Source organism: Elgaria multicarinata, chromosome 10 (genome assembly GCF_023053635.1).
Source record: "Elgaria multicarinata webbii isolate HBS135686 ecotype San Diego chromosome 10, rElgMul1.1.pri, whole genome shotgun sequence".
Lineage (NCBI taxonomy): Eukaryota > Metazoa > Chordata > Lepidosauria > Squamata > Anguidae > Elgaria > Elgaria multicarinata.
The window spans coordinates 4,481,389-4,496,717 of record NC_086180.1 but is presented as its reverse complement, the minus strand read 5'-3'; the positions used below and the strand labels follow the sequence as shown (position 1 = coordinate 4,496,717).

The window sequence follows — 15,329 nt, the reverse complement described above, 5'->3', positions numbered from 1 at the left end:
TTTTTCCGTTACTAGTTCTCGTTAGTTCAAAACCAAATTTAAATCCACCTAAAACAATTTTTGGTTTATACTTTGTTTGAAGTGTATTGATCAGCTCGGTAGTCAACTGGCAGCCAAACGTTTCCCCAATACTGAAACTATAGATTGAAAATACTTAGCAAAGCCAAATCTGTAACATATTAATTTCCTGTCTGCTGTGCGGCTGGTCCACACACGTGTGTGTGTGTGTGTGTGTGTGTGTACACATTGCTTGATTGATGTATGTTTGAACTGCATGTTTGAACTCACTGTGCTGAATGGCAGTGGAGAACCTAGAATCATAGACTAGTAGAGTTGGAAGGGGCCTACAAGGCCATCGAGTCCAGCCCCCTGCTCATTGCAGGAATCCACCCTAAAGCATCCCTGACAGATGGTTGTCCAGCTGCCTCTTGAAGGCCTCTAGTGTGGGAGAGCCCACCACCTCCCTAGGTAACTGGTTCCATTGTTGTACTGCTCTAACAGTCAGGAAGTTTCCTTTTCCTTTGAAGAATGTGGATTGGCTTACTTGTTTGAGCCAGCTCAACCTCTCTGTTCTGCAGGAACCTTGTACCCACTTTTGGCATGCTTTTGGGGGACTGTCACTTTCTCTTCCCCCTTCTCCTTGCAGGGTCTCCTGTCCTTCAACAATTGTGTCACTGGAAAAAAACATTTTCTACCTGTCAAAAGTCCCTGCCTTTGGGATGGGGATTATCCATGCTGACTGTCTTAGATTGACAAAGAGAGAGATTGACAAAAATCAAGACAAAATGGAGGTGAAGATAGATGTAGGAAAAAATCAACAACAACAACAACAACAATAAAACAATCACGGGCAAAGCAAGAACATAGTAAAAAAAACCTGAGGCCTCATTTCTATTAAGGTTCATATTTGCCGCTGCCTTTTCGGTTTTGTTCTGTTCTGTGCCAATAACTGCTGCACAAGAGGCAGAAATCAACTGGCACAATTCCTCTCGACCACGTGCAAAAATTACTTGGAAGCCTCCTGTCGGCAGGGTTGCGCAAGACTTGTGACCCAGGTCATTTGTGTCCCATTTTTTCTTTTTGTGGTTTTCTTTATTCTGTTATGATTTGCTTGAGTCATCTGGCACGTTTTGTGGTGATAAATACAACATTTGCAATATCGACCTTAACTGGAGTGAAGAATTTGATTCTACTATTCTGTGAACAGATCTTAGGCTAGATCAACACTATTAGAGCAGCACGACAATGGAATCAGTGACCTAGGGAGGTGGTGGGCTCTCCCACACTAGAGGCCTTCAAGAGGCAGCTGGACAACCCTCTGTCAGGGATGCTTTAGGGTGGATTCCTGCATTGAGCAGGGGGTTGGACTCGATGGCCTTGTAGGCCCCTTCCAACTCTACTATTCTATGATTCTATGATTCTCGATAATCCCAGAGTGCAGGACACGGAATCATGGACTCAAATTACAGGAAGCCACATTCTGGTTGGACATCAGGAAAAACTTCCTGACTGTTAGAGCAGTACAACAATGGAATCAGTTACCTAGGGAGGTTGTAGACTCTCCCACACTAGAGGCCTTCAAGAGGCAGCTAGACAACCATCTGTGAGGGATGCTTTAGGGTGGATTCCTGCCTTGAGCAGGGGGTTGGACTCGATGGCCTTGTAGGCCCCTTCCAACTCTACTATTCTATGATTCTATGATTCTCGATAATCCCAGAGTGCAGGACACGGAATCATGGACTCAAATTACAGGAAGCCACATTCTGGTTGGACATCAGGAAAAACTTCCTGACTGTTAGAGCAGTACAACAATGGAATCAGTTACCTAGGGAGGTTGTAGACTCTCCCACACTAGAGGCCTTCAAGAGGCAGCTAGACAACCATCTGTGAGGGATGCTTTAGGGTGGATTCCTGCCTTGAGCAGGGGGTTGGACTCGATGGCCTTGTAGGCCCCTTCCAATTCTGCTATTCTATGATGCTATGATGCTATTCCATGACTACAGCTTTATAGCGGTATTGAAGTGCACTGATAACTGCTGGGGCACAGGACACATTCCATATAATGCGTTCATAATGTTATGTTCTGCTTTTTATTCCGCATTTATTTATTTATTAAATTTATATACTTTCTGGACGGTTTACAAAGGTTAAAAAACAGTGAACATTAAATATAAATATAAAAATATAAAACCATCAAAAGCATAAAAAATACCAATATCCATTTAAACAACTGTTCTGGGGTCAGTTAAAAACTCAGCATATGTTGTTAACTGCCTGGGAGAAGAGAAAAATCTTGACCTGGCCTCGAAAACATAACGATTTTATTTATTTATTTATTTATTTATTTATTACATTTATATACTGCCCCATAGCTGAAGCTCTCTGGGCGGTTTACAAAAGTTTAAAACAGTAAATAGTAAAAAAAGTGTACAAAATTTTAAACCATCAAAAACATAAAAACAACAGTATCCGTTTAAAATGTTGGTGCCAGGTGAGCCTCATCGGGGAGATCAAAAACAACAGAATGAAATTTAATAGGGACAAATGCTAAGTTCTACATTTAGGAAATAGAAACCAAAGGCACAGTTACAAGATGGGGGATACTTGGCTCAGCAATACTACAAACGAGAAGAATCTTGGAATTGTTGTAGATTGCAAGCTGAATATGAGCCAACAGTGCGATATGGCTGCAAGAAAGGCAAATGCTAGTTTGGGTTGCATTAATAGAAGTATAGCTTCCAAATCACGTGAGGTACTGGTTCCTCTCTATTCGGCCCTGGTTAGGCCTCATCTAGAGTATTGCATCCTGTTCTGGGCTCCACAATTCAAGAAGGACGCAGACAAGCTGGAGCGTGTTCGGAGGAAGGCAACCAGGATGATCAGGGGTCTGGAAACAAAGCCCTATGAAGAGAGACTGAAAGAACTGGGCATGTTTAGCCTGGAGAAAAGAAGATTGAGGGGAGACATGATAGCACTCTTCAAATACTTAAAAGGTTGTCACACAGAGGAGGGCCAGGATCTCTTCTCGATCCTCCCAGAGTGCAGGACACAGAATAACGGGCTCAAGTTAAAGGAAGCCAGATTCCAGCTGGACATCAGGAAAAACTTCCTGACTGTTAGAGCAGTACAACAATGGAACCAGTTACCTAGGGAGGTGTTGGGCTCTCCCACACTAGAGGCCTTCAAGAGGCAGCTGGACAACCCTCTGTCAAGGATGCTTTAGGGGGGATTCCTGCATTGAGCAGGGGGTTGGACTCGATGGCCTTGTAGGCCCCTTCCAACTCGGCTATTCTATGATTCTATGAAGTCAGTAGCTTCAATAGGCTCTTAATAATATCCAATAGCCCAGCCGAAGCGAAGCCAGGGACACTGGGGTGGGGGTGGGACGGCTCCACGTTTGGACTTCCGGAACGCGCCCGGAAGAGATTGAGAGAGAATGTATGGGTGAACGGGGTGCATGGGGTCTTTGAGTGAATGCATGTGTTCATGCGTGTGTTTGTTTGGAGTGAGTAATGCTGAGTGTGTGTGTGCATGCGCACGTGTGAGTTGGGGTGGATGATTTGGAGGTGATATTCCTATTAATGCGTTTTAGAGCCATAGACGTTCCTTTCCAATTTGTTTGCTATAATTGGCATGACGTATTTCTTGCACTTTAAAATAAATTTAGCAGTTTCAAGTTTTGTGCTCCTTATTATTTCCAGGAAACATATCTTCTTAAAAATCAATGTTGGCATTTTTTGGATGAGTGTGTGTGAAAGCATCTCACCTTGCCGAGGGCGCAAAATAGTCTGGCACCAGCCGTGGGTGCAATCCTAGGCATGTTTATAGGGGAGAAAGTCCTGCAATTCCGGGCTGGGAAATGCTGGAAACCATAGACCATTTTTTCTTTCCATCTAAACATGCATAGGGTTGTGCCCTTAGTGGCTAAAGGGTATGAAGGGGGCATCTACTCTGCTAAGAATATTATTTTATGCAAGGTTCTTCTGAAGGTGCCTTCTTCTCCTTTATTTAAGGAAAGGGCCTTCTCTGTTGGAGCACCCTGTTTGTGGCACGCCCTCCTCACATGTGTGTGTGTGTGTGCCTGGCACAAACCTTGCAATAATTTTGGTGCCAGGTCAAATCGTTTCTGTTTGCCTGGGCATTTAACCTGTCAGTCTGTTTTATAAGGTTGACTTTCTTTCTCTGCCTTTTATTACTTCTTGATTGTATTTTATTGTTTTTATTATGTTTTATTATGTTCGCCGCCCAGATAGCTTTCCATGAAGGGCAGTTCATAGATATGTAAATAAATAAAAATAAAGAGTACCTTCAGTATATGTGCTGCTTAACTGAGAGGTGCATAAGTGAAACAGACAGCATGCAGTCTAAAACATGTATTTAAAGTGTACTTAACGCATAAGTACACATTGGCGTTTTGTTTGTTTGATTTGTGCTGGGCACGGACCCCAGACCTGCCGAAAGCGGTTGGCGTGCCCACCCGGAGACCCACCCTCTGCCTCCTCCTGCTTTGGCAAATTCTACCAGGCTTGATTTGGTGCGTTCCTCACACAGGAAGTGGTTAAACTGACTACATAGATTTTGTGAAATGCAAACCAAATTGTCAGAGCTCCCCACCCCCTTTTTCTCCCCTTCTTCTTCTTCTTCTTCTTATCACTCTGACACCGGAAGTTTTGGTGTTTGTCAGCTGTGTTGGCCTCTCTCTGCAGAAGACAGCCTTTGCTGACAAGAGTAATGTGTGCTTTGTTACACTTCAACGCAGACAAGGATTTTGCATTCTGACCTTGGAAATAATGGCGTCCAAATGCTGCACAAGGGAGTGGCGATGATCCTTGGTCTCCAGAAACCGGGCGGTCGGACTTGTTAAGGTTTGGACGCTCTCCAGAGGTAAATGGACTGGTTCCTCCTTTGCTTCTGCCCCAGTTCCCACTTCCAAGCTTCTTGTTGGAATTCTTCCACCCAGCCAGGAGTGCAGGATGCGTTTGCTAGTTAATCAACAATGGAGTCAAGAATGTAGACAGAATAGTATCACCACCTCCATAAATTCCTTTGTCCCTTGTTCAAAAGTCTGGCTTGGTGGAGGGCTCGCTCATTATTCTCATTCCTGTTGTATGAGCATCCACGAGATCTACAAGACTCAAAAAAGCTGGCGTCCGCAAACCATAGAATAGCAGAGTTGGAAGGGGCCTACAAGGCCATCGAGTCCAACCCCATACAAAGATCTGGCCCAGCTAGCCCCCGTCTGGTCTTCCTGAAGCTCCAGGCAAGTGTCTTTCCCAATCCTTCTACCCGGGATCTCTTCCAGTAGAGATACTGGAGAGAGAACCTTCAGCCATACCTGCTTCATTCCTAAGAAGTAGTGCTGTCCACCTTTTTGCCTTCATTTGGGGCACTTGGGGGGACTCACAACTTCCTTGGACGTGGAAGTGGCCTGCTTTTGTTAAAGGGGAACATATATATATACACACACACATGTGTGTGTGTGTATGTGGAATATGGAAATGACACTACGTTGTGAAAAAAAAATCCAGGGCCCTTATCAGAATTAGTAATGTTGGTTTTCTGGACAATTTTGAATTGGAAGATTTTCCTATGCAAAGCAGGGTGATTGTTATAGGGAAATTTGTGTTGGGAAAATTTCTGATCCCCCTAGCGAATGGCCTAATTTAGCGTGTTTATTTTACCTATATATATATATTTTACTAAACAACGATGCTTTTGTCTATCCCATGTTAAAAGATTTTCTCCCAGTGCACCAGAAGTATTTGACTTGATATTTTTTTTGGGGGGGGGGATTAAAGCTCATGTAATGTGATTAAATGTTATGTAGACATATTTATTGGAATACTTGTAAGAATTTAAAGACAGTTTTTCCTTTGTATTGTTTAAATTTAAAGCAACCTTCCCACCCCAAAGGTACTGAAAGTTGTTGACACACCAATACATTTTAGCAGGGCATTGAGAACCACTGATCTCCAACTTTGAAACTGGTCTAATACTGTATTTATTTATTTTAAACATTTGTATCCCGCCCTATATCATTAAGATCTCAGGGTGGCGTATTTCTAATTAACAAATTCATCACTACTGATTATGAAATGGAAAATTTTCTGCCGAAACATAAATTGCTGGTAAACGTTCTGTTGTGGGACCATTTTCTGTCCCCGCACCACTGCTCAGAATAGCTCTCTGGTAAAACCAGCAGCATTCTGGGCTATATGGGTGGTTCTTCCTTTACTCAGAACTGTTTTCTCCCTGCCAAATTCCTTCTGGCATGTGCAGAAGAGAGCATCTTGTGAGAACCTTGTCAAATATTGTTTATGCCCTGTGAGGACAACGCATTCAAGCCTTCTCTTCGGTTGAGGAGTGGGGTTAAAATGTTGCAAATAAATAATAAATAAGAGGCCCGTGGACAGCTCAGACCCTCAAGTTAGATATGGGCCATGTGCTAGGCCTATATAGGTCCTCGATTCTTTGTTTGACTGGTGATGGCACAGAGCTTGAGCATTATCACACCAGCGTTATACTGTGCAATCACTGTGAATTGCATGCAAAGGACTCTGAAGTTTTCCAGTTTATAATCTGTTTTGACTGTGAAGTACTCCCAGGCATCCTGCTTTAATAGTGCTATAAAGGGAAAAGAATCGAGCTATTTTGGTACTAGTTTTCGAGTGAATCATTTGCTGTTTTCCGAGCGGCCACTGGGGGCGCAGCAGCAGGATTTGATATGTTTAAAGAAAAATTAAACAAATGCTTACATCTGTGTAGGTTTTAAAGCTAAAGGCATCAAAATTGACACAGTAATAGATATTAAGGAGAGCTTGAAGCATACCAAATTTGAATCAGATTGGGTCATCTCTTGATTTTTAATGATTTTTTTTTACATTTTGCCCATTAAACCCATTTCCTGGTATGCAAAGGATCTTAGGAGCGCTGCCGCCCGGGGTGTGATTTAGCAACAACAACAATGGTGACAGCTTAGTGCTGTAGGGGATAATTCGAGGGAAACAGGTACGTGGGATGAAGCTCCTTGTCCTTCTCGACTGATGTGTGGACAGCCTCCTCATAGCTAAATCCTGTCGTTTCTTCCTGTATAATATTGCCAGGATTCGACCATTTTTGTCTGTCTCTTCTGCCAAGACTCTCGTTCACGCACTGGTTATCTCTCGGTTGGACTACTGCAGCCTTCTTCTCTCTGGCCTTCCCTCGTCTCACATCAGTCCGCTGGTCTCTGTCCACCACTCTGCCGCCAAGATCATCTTCTTGGCCCGCCGCTCTGACCATGTCACTCCACTTCTGAAATCTCTTCATTGGCTTCCAATTCACTCCAGAATCCAATATAAACTTCTCCTGCTGACCTTCAAAGCTTTTCACGGTCTAGCTCCTGTCTATCTCTCCTCTCTCATCTCACACTATTGCCCCGCTCGTGCTCTCCGCTCCTCTGATGCCATGCTTCTCGCCTGCCCAAGGACCTCCACTTCCCTTACTCGGCTTCGTCCTTTTTCTTCTGCTGCCCCTTACGCCTGGAATGCTCTTCCAGAACACTTGAGAACTACCAACTCAATCACAGCTTTTAAAACTCAGCTAAAAACTTTTCTTTTCCCTATAGCTTTTAAATGTTGAGTTTGTTCTGACTCTATACTGTTAGCTTCACCCCACCCGGTGCCTGTTTACACTTCCCTGTGCCTGTTTGCATTCTCTTTCCCTCCTTATTGTTTACTACAACTTTATTAGATTGTAAGCCTATGCGGCAGGGTCTTGCTATTTACTGTGTAATCTGTACAGCACCATGTACATTGATGGTGCTATATAAATAAATAATAATAATAATAATAACATCAGAAGTGCCCTGATGCTGGATCAGACCAAGGGTCCATGTAGTCCAGCACTCTGTTCACACAGGGGCCAACCAGCCATCGGCCAGGGATGAATAAGCAGGACATCATGCAACAGCACCCTCCCACCCATGTTCCCCAGCAACTGGTGCATACAGGCTTACTGCCTCGGATACTGGCGGTAGCACCCTGTGCATGAACTTCTGTGAGCTGGCAGACTGATCCAATGGCGGCCTTAGAAGGCGTGGTCTCCGATGGGACATGTCTGCCTTTGGAATAAAGCAGGCCTCTCTTGCTCCTGGGCATTCCCCTTATACCGTCTAGTGTAAAGCCCCTGTTGCTATGGGCACTAGAAGTCCTGCTCCGTTCCCTCTTTTTTTGCTCCTCAGAGCTCTCACCACAGAGGGGCTCATGAAGAATGCAAATGTGGTCATGCATAGTGACCCCCCTTCGACATTTGCATGCCATGCGGCCCCGCCCTCCTTCGCCTGCCCTCCTTTGCCAACCTCCGTCCCTTCCCGGTGGCATCAACAGCCACGTGGCTGAGGCCGTGGCCTGTTTTCGCACCATACTGATTGGCTGAGCAGGTCGGGTGGTCCTTCCCTGCTGGCAGAGGGGCTGCCCTGCTTGTTTGGCGAGGAGGAAAATAACCGCCATTAAAGCTCGCGTTTTTGAACTTTTTCCAACTTTCAAAATTTTCTGCATGTCTACACTGCTCCAGCTTCAGTTTAAAACAAAAATGAGCAAAATCGCTCTGGTAGCGCCTGACACTACCATAAGATGTGGGAAGGCGACAGTGCAGTGCCACATTTATCTCTGAATCTTCTCTGCTCCACCTTCTCTATGTGTTCTGCGGCATATTCTGGAGAAGGTGGAACACGGCTTTTCGGCAGGGCTCCTGAAGAGCCATTGCTGGACAGATTATTTAGCCCACCAGGTATTTTGTCCACGTGTACCCGCAATGTCGTAAAGTAGTGAGAGTGGCAGATCTGAAAAACTGCACACCCACAAAAGTATTACTGAGCCCAAGCAATTGGTAAGCATGGCTATGGGCATGTCTAGACGGGGCCATATCCCAGGGATCATCGTGCGTCCACATGATGCACCGGGGATCCCAGGAGCCCAGAGAGCTTCGGCTATTGGGCGGTATAAAAATGTAATAAATAAATAAATAAATAAAATAAATAAATAAATAAAGGGATGGATGATCCCTCCTTTCCCCCAGGATATCGCCCCACCCTTTAATCCTGACTTTTCCTGCGGTCTCGGGATGATCCCGAGATTGCGGCATGTGTAGTTTTGTTCCGGCTCCTCGCGAGTAATTGCAAGGAGCTGGGAACCGGGCGCGGGGTGGGAGGAGAGGGAGATGAGTATTTTTTTAAACTCACTTTTGCGATGCAGCGCTCCTTCGCTCTTTTTCGATTAAAGAAACAAAACAAAACAAAATGGTGGCCGCGACGCCCTCTTCCTCCTGGGATGTCGCGTGGCATCTTCATCATGATTGTTAAAAAGAACCCCCAAGCCCTGCTGTTTTGGAAAGAAAGAGACTCTTATTTGGGAGGGGACTGTGGATTTTTGGTCTTGGAGAAGAGCAGAAAAGCAGATTCTGCAGGACATTGGGGCCTGGCGCATCATTAATCATAGAATCATAGAATAGCAGAGTTGGAAGGGGCCTACAGGGCCATCAAGTCCAACCCCCTGCTCAATGCAGGAATCCACCCTAAAGCAGCCCTGACAGATGGTTGTCCAGCTGCCTCTTGAAGGCCTCTAGTGTGAGAGAGCCCACAACCTCCCTAGGTAACTGATTCCATTGTAATACTGCTCTAACAGTCAGGAAGTTTTTCCTGATGTCCTGCTGGAATCTGGCTTCCTTTAACTTGAGCCCGTTATTCCGTGTCCTGCACTCTGAGAGGATCGAGAAGAGATCCTGGCCCTCCTCTGTGTGACAACCTTTTAAGTATTTGAAGAGTGCTATCATGTCTCCCCTCAATCTTCTCTTCTCCAGGCTAAACATGCCCAGTTCTTTCAGTCTCTCTTCATAGGGCTTTGTTTCCAGACCCTTGGACATCCTGGTTGCCCTCCTCTGAACACGCTCCAGCTTGTCTGCGTCCTTCTTGAATTGTGGAGCCCAGAACTGGACGCAATACTCTAGATGAGGCCTAACCAGGGCCGAATAGAGAGGAACCAGTACCTCACGTGATTTGGAAGCTATACTTCTATTAATGCAGCCCAAATTAGCATTTGTCTTTCTTGCAGCCATATCGCACTGTTGGCTCATATTCAGCCTGTGATCTACAACAATTCCAAGTGAATTGTTTCCAATTCATTCCAAGTGAAGCTGCAGACTTCTTGCATACAACTTCTAGCCAGTCATTGTGTTCTGATTTCCTTGATTCCTCCGTGTTAACACTTGCAAATTTCAAATCCTGCCCCAGGACAAGAGCCACCCTCCACTGTGAAATATTTTATACTGATTTCTAACCTTGTTTAAATGGAAGGGAAAATACAGAATCGGTTGTCTTTACAGTTGAGTCCCTAAAAGCCCAATCTTGTGTAAGCAAGCGTGCCTACAGGACTCTTTGGTCACCTTTGTTTAAAACAGTCCCCCCAAATCCCTCTGTCTTTCTTGCTCACCTGGACCTGTGATAGCCAGACCCATGATAACCCATCAACCCCCATCCCTTTGTTAGATAAATGTTCTTCACCCAGGGACAAGATCCAATCAGCCCCTAAGCACGACTCCACACTTCCAGCGACACTCCCCACTTTCTTCTACACCTTCCTCACATCAGGAAGGAAAGAGGAGTCCATTGTCTTCTTTATTCCCTACACACATTATTATTATTATTATTTATTTATATAGCACCATCAATGTACATGGTGTACAATGTACAATGTACACACACACACACACACACACACACACACACACACACACACGCGCCTAAAAATCCATTTTCCAACAACGTTAGAAGGCAGACTTGTTTTGTTTTAGTTACTAAATCCTGAGACAGGAGGGAGAAAGTCAGCCACCCAAATTCATAGATCCTACAGAGGGAGGAGGAAAGAGGACCTCTCCTTTCTGCCCAGAAGGGCAGCCGCCCTCCGCTCCGCCCTCCTTCCCTCTTCTGTCTCTCCTCCTTTTCCAGAGGAAGAGCTCAAGAGGGCTTCCCATCACTTCACAAGTCAGCAGATACTCAGAGGTAAATCTTTGCATTATCTTCTATTTTCCTTCTACGTGGTCCAATTATTCACTTTTCCTCCTTCTCCACTCCCCTAATATTCCATCCAACTTTGGAGTTCCCCTGTTGCTCTTTCATGCCTCTCTCTACCCATTTTCTCCCAAACTCCATGCATTTGCTCTCACTCCACTCTCCAAAACTCTTTCTCAGTCCCCCAAACCAGCCTGCTTCTTCCCGCATTCAAATTATGCCAAGGGGAAACTTCTTTCTCTGACCCCTTTTCCATGTTCAGTTGTACACACACAGGTACGCACGCCTTGCTAGAAATGAAAAGTGTTCTCTTTTGCACACACAGAGCCACGCGCTATTCTATACATCCCAGTGTGCCTAGCTTCACTATTGACTTTAAATGCTTGTTGTATGTTTAGCCTCAGTATTAATGCTTTTAAATTATATATTGTTTTCACTTGGTTTATGGTTTAATTTGTTTTTAGCTGTGTATATTTGCTGTTTTTATACTGTATGCGTTTATCTGTACGCCACCCTGCGATCTTATTGATATAGGGCGGGATATAAATGTTTTAAAGAAATAAATAGATAATGTATGATTCTAATTCCTCCAATGTATGTACGGTTCTAATTCCCCTGGTGTGCAATTTTAGTTTTCAATTGCTTTTAGTGACCTTGTTGTGGTCTCTGACGCTCTCAGCTTTTGGGGGTATCAAAAGCTGAGAAAGTCAGAGACCAGAGTTCAGTGCCAAAAGATCCCCCATGTATGTCTTTGGTTTACACGTATGTGATATGCATGTCCAGGTAAATTAAAGCATCCTTCGTAATATGATACTTGGCATTAGTGTAGGGTGCTTGGGCGTTTCGAGCACTTCACGTACAATATTTAGTAATCCTCACAACCATCCTGTACAGTAGGCTAGTGGTATTATCATTCCCATATTACGGACCGTGGCTGCAAGCTTTTGGCTGCATAGGGTCACCTAGCTAGAAAGCTGTCTTTGATGGAGAAAATCTGGATATACATACATTAAAATTAAATAGTGAGTTCATGGCAGCAGTGAGATTCAACCTGAGGCTTTCCTGATTTGCAGCTCGCTCTGTTTGCCACAACACTACTCAACGTTTTGCCAATAAAAGAGTCATCAAAGCATTAGCTAGTTAGGTCATTTCAATGTGGTTATCGCTGGGTAAAGGAATATATTTGTTCATTTGGAACTGGGAAGCTATGCTTTATATGTGAACCGCCCAGAGAGCTTCGGCTGTTGGGTGGTATAAAAATGCAAATAATAATAATAATAATAATAATAATAATAATAATAATAATAATATGCTTTGCTTTTGTCCAAATCAAGACAGAATATATCTCAATCTTTTATTTTAAAGTGGGCACCAGTCCTATTTGGACTCCGGTGTTCAAGGAAAAGACCTGATGGAGCAATGGGATCGAATAGAACAAACCCTGAGCCAGAATTCGGTTCGTAAGCAGCAATGACTGTCTTTTGGCTTGGATAGAAGAGCGGAGACTTTCTTGTCCTTGGTAGCAGAATGTGAAAGAGACCGATTAATATGTTTTGTTTTCATGGCTAAGCAGTTAGCTAGTGTGAAGTGGGAACAGGGCTTCTTCTGCTCAGGAAATGGTGCTTGGGCAATCTTTCTGGCCCTGGGCCCAGAATTTGCCCCAATATAGCACCTGGCATTTGTCTGGGTCCCAGTTAAAACTGAACAATAAAGCAAAAGTAGTTGTTCCTTAAGCAGTGAGGCGATGGTGTTCATGTGTTTTCAACCTGTTGGTTGTTTTATTATGGTTTTAATTTTTGTGAACCGCCCAGAGAGCTTCAGCTATTGGGCGGTATAAAAATGTAATAAATAAATAAATAAATAAATAAATAATAAATGCAGCACGCTAACCCACACTCAGTGGTTCACCGTGGGTTGTTGTTGAACCACGGGTTATCGTGTTGTCAGAATGCAGCTCATTTCCCACAAGGTGGGTTATTGTGTTGGGCTTTTTCAAGAAAAATAAGCCACACTGCATGGTTAACAAGTCCCACCCTGCATTCAGACAACATGATAACCCACAGTTCAACAACAATCCACAGTTCAACCACAACCCACAGTTCAACCACAACCCACAGTTCAACCACAACCCACAGTTCAACAACTGTGTGGTTAGAATGCTGAAGAGTTGAGCTGCTAACAGAAAAAGAAAACAATTGTATATGCAGGGAATGAATGCGCTGCACACATTTATTTATTTCTTTTTGGTAGTTTCTCTGGTTTGGTTTGGTTCGGTTTTCCATCCCGTTTCTTTTTGGAATCATGGAGAAGAGACTTTCCTTTTTAGCCTTTTCTGCCATTTCTATATTTATGTTGCAGCCCTTTACACTTACCTGGGACGAAGTCAGAACTCAGCGGAGCTTATCTCTGGTTGAAACGTAAAGGATAGTGCTGTTGATTTTACAAATGCTTTCCCAAAACCTTTCTCTTTTTTAATAATAATAATAACAACAACAACAACAACAATAACAACAACAACAATAATATATTTATTTCTTACCCGTCTCTCCCTTTGGATCGAGGCGGGGAACAACATTAGAACAGGAATCAATACATCTTAAAAATGCTTGATTTTACATTGATCTGGATAGGCCTGCCAGAAAAGGCTAGACTTTAAGGCTGCCTTAAAATCACACAGAGAGTTAATTTTACAAATCTCCTCCGGCAGGCCGTTCCACTATCTGGGGGCGACAGAAGAAAAGCTCCTCTGGGAAACTGATGTCAGCCTAGTTTTAGCTGACTGAAGTAAGTTCACCCCAGAGGACCTGAGTGTGCGGGGCGGACTGTATGGGAGAAGGTGATCCCACAGGTAACCTGGACCCAAACTATTTAGGACTTTAAAGGTAATGACCAACACTTTGTACTTCGCCCGGAAACTAATTGGCAGCCAGTGGAGTGATTTTAATGTTGGGGTAATATGCTCACCCCTAGATGTACCGGTGACCAACCTGGCTGCCATATTTTGAACTAGTTGAAGTTTCCGAACTAGGTACAATGGTAGCCCTGTGTAGAGCGCATTGCAGAAGTCAAGCCTTGAGGTTACCAGCGCGTGCACTACTGTCTTTAGGTCTTCTGACTCTAAGAAGGGGCACAGCTGGCGTATCAGCCGAAGCTGATAGTAGGCACTCCTGGCCGTCGCATCTATCTGGGCTGTCCTTTGGAGCGACGGATCCAGAAGCACCCCCAAGCTGCGAACACAGTCTTTCAGGGGGAGTGTAGCCCCATCCAGAACTGGTTGACACACCTCCAAACCTAGGTCAGAGCCCAGTTGTTTTATGGGTTTGTTTGTTTTTTTAAAAAAAAACTTTCCCAACTTTTACAAAAGGATTGCAAGAAGAGTTTCCAAACTTTTATCCATAAACTACACATCAGCTTGGTAGCTATCAATTTCCTTTTTCTTTTCATTACTTAGTTCTTGAGTGTCAGTGCAATCTTGTGTATGTCTGCTCAGAATTAAGCCCCGTGTAAATATATCTAGGATTGCTGTCAGGGTGGATAAAAATCAATGATTTTTTTAAAAAAAAAAATCAGATTTTTTAATTTAAATCAGATTTTTATATTTAAATCGGATTTTTTTAAAATAAAATGCTTTTTGAGGAAAAATCTATCTAAAGATAGTTTTCTATTTAAGATTCATTATTTATTTATTTATTTATTTATTACATTTCTATACCGCCCAATAGCCGGAGCTCTCTGGGCGGTTCACAAAAATTAAAACTATTCAAAATATAAAACAACAGTATAAAACCATAATATAAAATACAATGTAAAAGCTTCATTATATAGTCCAAAGCTTATTCATCATGAAATAAGGATTAGTTTTTAATTATGTAGCATGAGGCTGTTTAAATTTTTTGGTAAATGAATTCCGTTAATCCATTCACAATCTCATGCTGTTCCAGAGGTTTCTGTAAGATTATTTTTCTCCTTCCAATAAAGTACAGCAGAAAAGTTGCCCAAATATGAATGATTAACCTATTAAACTGGAGATAGTTCACCTCGCAATAATGTCATAATTCTCTGTCTATGATGTGTTTCTAATAGTATAACCAAATCAGTATTTTTTTGATATGACTGTAAAACTAATCTGAAAAGTTGCTATTCTAAAAATGAAACCTTCATCTGGTTGTAAATATTACGATTATACCAGCAAGAAGGAGTCTTTGGTAACTCTGAGTTGTGTAAAATACAGCGAGGAAGACTGCACTTTTTGGGGGGGGGCGGGGGGGGGAGTCACATGATCAAA

General features: G+C 43.4%; 1 protein-coding gene across 8 annotated transcripts in view; it reads left to right on the top strand.

The window, feature by feature from the left end:
* LOC134404692 (PC-esterase domain-containing protein 1A-like) overlaps positions 1 to 15,329 on the top strand; it is a 44,561-nt gene that overhangs the window by 9,413 nt on the left and 19,819 nt on the right. For 2 of the 8 annotated variants that reach the window (XM_063135526.1, XM_063135523.1), the window contains exon 2: positions 4,707 to 4,884. The exons of 2 other annotated variants lie outside the window; for them this stretch is intronic. The gene's annotated coding sequence lies outside the window, so the exon portion shown is untranslated. Of the gene's footprint in view, positions 1 to 646; positions 1,056 to 4,706; positions 4,885 to 13,751; positions 13,927 to 15,329 lie in introns of all 8 variants that reach the window. 4 more of the 8 variants (XM_063135527.1, XM_063135524.1, XM_063135529.1 and 1 more) reach the window with 3 other exon arrangements.